This window comes from Pteropus vampyrus, unplaced genomic scaffold, assembly GCF_000151845.1.
Source record: "Pteropus vampyrus isolate Shadow unplaced genomic scaffold, Pvam_2.0 Scaffold271, whole genome shotgun sequence".
Classification (NCBI taxonomy): Eukaryota; Metazoa; Chordata; class Mammalia; order Chiroptera; family Pteropodidae; genus Pteropus; species Pteropus vampyrus.
Genome location: NW_011889052.1, coordinates 410,898 through 417,131, shown reverse-complemented (window position 1 = coordinate 417,131; position 6,234 = coordinate 410,898).

The window sequence follows — 6,234 nt, the reverse complement described above, 5'->3', positions numbered from 1 at the left end:
GCCTCGCCTAAAAAAATTTTTCTAAAAGAAAAAATATATACTAATTTAACAATTTCAGCCAGTACTTAAAAAATATAAAAATTAAAAAAAAAAAATTGAAGTGGCTCCATAGTGTAGTGGTTAGCACGTCTGCTTTACATGCAGAAGGTTCTGGGTTCACACCCCAGGTGGAGTTACGGATCATACTCCGGGTGCGCCAGGCGAGTGTGTGGAAGGAGACGCCTCGCCTTCAGAGATCCAATTCTTGGAAAAAAACGGCAACATCCATAGATCAGGGGCGAAAGTAGCGGGGAGATTAGAGAGGGAGAAAAAATAAAAAAGAAAAAAAAAAAAGAATTCACTCATTTGTTTTCTACAATAATATATATTTTGGCTTATTTCCTTCTAATCTTTTTTTCTTTATGTAGTTGAAATTGTCCTTTTTGTTTTCTAGTTAACATTAAATCATGGGCATTTGTGGTATAGAAAAGAAAATAAGATTAATGTCCTTAGTATTTAAAAGCTCTGACAAATCAATTTAAAAATTCCACAGTGTATATTATTTTTATGAAAGTCATATCGGTTGGAACTCTTATACATTGCTGATGAAATGTAAAATTGTGTAGCCAATTCGGCAGTTTCCTAAGAAGTTAAAATTAATTTTATTCATAGGACCTAGCAATTATAACCCTAGGAATCTATCCAAGAGAAATTAAAGCATATATATATATATATACACAAAGGCTTGTACACAAATATTCATAGCAGCTTTATTCATAATAGCCAGAGACTGGGAATAACGAAATATCCATCAACCAGAGAATGGATAAATAAAATGTGGTACATCCATACAATAGAAAACTATTTAGCAATAAAAAATAAAATAGAATACTGATACATGCGGCAACATGGGTGAATCTCAAACAAATAAAAAAACATGCTAAATGAAAGAAATGAAAAAAATCACATACTGTATGATTCCATTAATTTGAAATGTCTGAATATCCTCATCTCTAGAGACAAAAAGATTAGCAGTTACCCAATGGCTTTCTGAAGTGATAAGACATTTCTAAAACAGTATTGTGATGATGGTTGTACAACTCTGTAAATTTACTAAAAATCATTGAATTGTGTAACTAAAACTGAATTTTATGGTATTTAAGTTAAATGTCAATAAAACTTTTTTTAAAAAGTCCTGTAGCTGTCCTCAGGAGTAATTTACACCAGACCCCTTTTATCTACAGGAAATAAAGTGCCTCCCAGGTGACAATAATGGGGCATTCTCATCTTACTGTTGCTCCTAACATTTCACCAGGAAAGATGATATTTGTTGTAGGTTTTTTGGTGGCTTAAGGTTAAAGAAGGTCCAAGTTGATGAAGAATTGTTATTGTGAATAAGTACACTCTCCTGACTTCTATATTCTTTATAGTTTACCACTTATGTCCTGCCACCCACATTTCCTCAAACAGCATAGTTTAATATTTTTTTAAATATATGTTCTTGCTGTATGATTTTCCTTTTCTTCATTATATTACATTGTGTGGCTATACTACAATTTAGTTATCCATTCTATTTCTGATGGACATTTGGATTTTCCTAGAAATGTTCTTGTATGTATATCTGATGCTATAAGCCTGAATGTCTCTAAATAAAGCCAAGGACTGCCATTTCTAAGTCATGGAAAATATAGATGTCTTAAGCTTTCTTAGAAGATCCCAACTTTTTTCCATAATGGTATACTCCCACAGCAGTTTCTCAGAGTTCTCATTATTCTGGCTTTAAAATTCTAACTGATCTGTCTGGTGTGTAGTGTTTCCTACTGTGGCCTTGGTTTGCATTTTCCTGATTACCAGTGAAATTAAAGACCTTTTTCATGTGTTTATCGACCATTTGGATTTTCCTGTTCCTGTTTTTTGTTTATTTTCTTTACAGACATCTTTTTTTCTCTTGGTTGTGTGAATAAATTCTTTATATATTCTGAAAACTAGGTTTTTTTTTTTTCCTTCAGTAAAATGAGTTCTTTTTCGATAGCTTTTTTTTATATGTATTACAAATATCTCCTATTTCCTGTGGCTTGCTTTTTTTTCCCTCTCCCTCTTTATGTGTTATTTGATGAACAAAAATTCTTGATTTTAGGTTAGAATGTGTATTTTTTTTGTTTTGTTTTGGCTTTTTGTGTAAAGAGCATACAAGAGGATTTTTTAAAAGTCCAGTGGTAGAACTCACTAGTGAAGCTATCTGATCCTGGACTTTTGTTTGCTGGGAGATTTTCAATTACTGATACCATCTCCTTAATAGTAATTTTTTCTATTTCACCATGATTCATTCTGGGTAGTCTGACAGTCTATCTTTTAACTGAAGCATTTCATTCCATTTACAATTAATGCAATGACTGATATATTTGGGTTTAAATGTGTCATATTTTTGTGTGTTTTCTCTTTGTCCCATTTGTTCTACATTTTTTTCCTTGTCTGTTGCCCTCTTTTTAATTGGATATTTTTTATTATACTTGTTTCCTCCTCTACTAGTTTGGAAGTTATATATTTATTCATATTTATATTCTCTCTCTCTTTCCCCCTCCCCCTCCCTCCACCACTCGGTTTATCCTAGAAATAACAATTTACATATTTAGTTGATACAAAAGAATATCCATAACTGGTGAAATCTTAATAAGTTCTGTTGATTATACCAATGTCAATTTCTTTGTTTTGATGTTGTGCTATAGTTTTGTGAGATGTTATCACAGAGAGACTGAGTGAAGGGTACAGAGGACCTCAAAGCCATTTGTTTGAAACTTCCTATGAATCAAAATAAAATGTTATTTTATCATAACATTATAATTACTTCATATAACATAATAATTATTTCAAAATAAAATGTTTAAAAATAAAAACTTATAAAAATCTGAAATTAATAAAAAACTTTTTCATCCTCCTGGATTTTACAAGAAACTTAGACTTGTTGCTTTGTCTTTTACCTTTTTGTTTTTTAACCCCGAAGGGCATTTCATTAATGTTTTATATAATTAGTTTACATTTGCCCTCATATTTACCACTTTCATTGCTTTTCTTTTCTTTTTTTCTTAACTTTCCACCTGAGATTGTTGTTCTACTTTCTACTGTACATCTTTTAGAGTGAGCATGCTGGTGATAAACAGTTATTTTTTTTTTTTTTGAAATGTATTTTACTCTCAATCTTGAAAGATATTTTTTAAGGTATAAAATTCTATTTTGGCATTTGTTTTCTTTTACCACATTAAAGATATCATTGCAAAGTTATGGTTTTCATTGTTACTGATGAGAAGTCAACTGTCAGTCTATTTCATAGTCCTTTAAAAGTGTCAATCTGGGTTCTCTGAGAAGCAGATGCCAAGATGGGATTAAATGTGCAAAGATTTTATGAGAAGAAATTTCTGTGTCAAGGAAGTAGGAGAGGACCCAGGTAAGGCTGGATAAGCATCAGGCCATGATGCAAATCTTACCTCAAGTGACAGGAGGGAAGGTTAGTGGCAGCATCCAGGCAGTGTAAAGAAGGTTCAGTGCAAAGAGATTAGGAATCCTTGAGCCAAGTTTGGCCAACTAAGAACAGATCTATTTAATATCCCTGCCATACTCAGTCATTGGTGGGAAGCAGTCCTTCCTGTGATTCGTTACACTTCATGAATCGGAGGATTCATGTCATTTATATCAATTGAAAAAAAATAGCCACAATTCTTTTGAATATTGCTTCCCACCTCCCCCTTTTAAAATCTCAATTATCTCCTTCTAGAATTCTGATTAGACAGACTTCTGTCTTCTCACTCTGTCTTCCATACCTCTTAATCTTTCTTTTGTGTTATTTATCCTTTTATCTCTTCTTTAAATGTTTGGTGGAATTCACCGGTGAACCCATCTGGGCCTGGCAATTTCTGTTTCGGAAGGTTATTAATTATCAATTCTATTTCTTGAATAGATATAGACCTATTCAGATTGTCTACTTCTGTGAGTTTTGGCAGATCATGTTTTTCAATGAATTGGTCCATTTTATCTAGATTATCAAATATATGGGCTGAAACTTGTTTATAACATTCCTTTATTATCCTTTTAATATCCATGGGATCTGTAGTGATGCTCCTGCTTTCATTTGCAATATTAATTTGTGTCCTCTTTTTTTTTCTAAGTTGGCTGGGCTAGAGGCTTATCAATTTTATTTATTATTTTAAAGAATGAGCTTTTGGTTTCATTGATTTTCTCTATTGATTTTCTATTTTTAGTTTCATTGATTTCTGCTTTAATTTTATTATTTCTTCTCTTCTGCTTGTTTTGGATTTAATTTGCTCTTCTTTTTCTAGTTTCCTAAGGCGGGAACTTAGATGATTGATTTTAGATCTTTCTTCTTTTCCATGTGTTATTTAGGAATGTATTGTTTAATCTTCACTTATTTTGAGATTTTCCAGTTATATTTCTGTTTTTGATTTCTAGGTTAATTCCATGTGGTCTGAGAGTAGACATTGTATGATTTCTATTCTTTTAAATTAGTCAAGGTGTATTTTATGTCCCAGAATAAGATCTGTCTTGGTGAATGTTCTATGTGAGCTTGACAAGAATGTATATTCTGCTGTCGTTGCCTTTTAAGATGCCTGGTAATTTTTTCTTGATATCCGGACATGAAGCGCTAGATAAATGGAACTGTCCACTACTGGTTCCCATGGATGTTTCTGCTCCAATATGTCATAATTCTCTGTATCTGCCTGTCTTTCCAATCTTAGAGCCAGTGATTTGCCCTGTGACCTCATAAATTTAAGAAGGGTTGTGGATTTTTCAGCGTGCTCAGCTTTTTACTTAATGTTAAAGTGAAATAGTGGCTTCCAAGCTTCTTATGTGTAAAACCAGAGACTGGAGTGGTAATATCTTCAGGTTTATTTTTCAGCTTCCTCTTTTCTTCAGATTAGTATCTAATATTTTCTTTAATTTTAAGTATTATATTCTTTTATTTACAGAAGTTCCGTTTTGTTCTCTTTTGCTCTTACTAGTTATTTTTATAGAATTTTATTCATATATCATGTTTTTTATTCCTTTTTATGTCTTTAAACATATTAAACATACTTATTTTATATTCTTTAATAATTCCACTATCTTCTCATTTTGAGTGTCAGTTCTGCAGTTATTCTTCCTAGTGATTTTTGCTTACGGTACTTTGTTCGGTATGCGTTTTGTAATACGACTTTAAGCTCTACTTCCTTGGCCTTTATTTGAGGCTTGGGTTGAGAATATATTACTTTAGAAAATATATTACGTTTTTTTTCTTTCAGGAGCCTAAGGGACATTACCAATCTAGGGCCTCTTTAAATCAAATGTTTATTTTAAGGTTGTCAGAACTTATAAGTAGTATATATTACTGCCCCAATCTCATGTTCAGTTGAGGTTACAATTGTGAATTCTTGGAGACATTATTTTACCCCTCCTAGCCAGACATAATTACAGTGCTGAAATAGTTTCCTTCTCTCCACTTTCTGCAGCAGATTTTCCTCTATTTCTCTTTTGCCGGAGGGCATAGACTTCAGGGACATGGAATATCAGACACTCACCTCGGATAGACCTAAAGCTTTTTCTGACTTCACCTATATGGTTGGATTATAAAGTGTTGAGTCCAGAACTGTGAAGGGTCCCTCCCCCAAGTATATGTATAAAAATACACACACAGAGAGACACTAGGCCTCTGAATCAGAAACCAGATCTGTATTACTCAGAGCCTCACAGTGGTAATAGTGGCAATAGTAATGTCATAGCATAGTTTCCTATACCCCAATTCTCCCATAGAGCAACACAGTGAGGACAGATGTCACACGTGTTTACAGAGGGGCAGGGGTGTCTGTACTACTGAAGAGGAATTCCAAAGTTATGAATCTCAGAGCTTATGTAAGAGCTGGTACATTTATTCCTCTTCCCGTCTGTGCGAGTAGAGAGAGATTGGGGGCCAGGGAGGGCAGGTAGGAACGCAAAGTGAAAATGAGAGAGAGCATACCTTTATTTTGAAATGTAAGCAAATCCTCTCTTAGGAGAGGAGGGGAAGGTTTCTACCTTGGAATTTAAGCTTTTTGACTCTGGAGGAGAAAGAAAGATTTTATCACTCTTTGAATGGGAACAGATTGTTTGGGTGTGGGGATGGAAGTGGAGGGGGTCAGGGGAGGACACAAGTGGCTCCAGGTCTACCCCCCCCCCCCGCCCCCCGCCGCCATGTGAAGAGCAGATGGCTCTGGAGGGAAAGAGAGATAT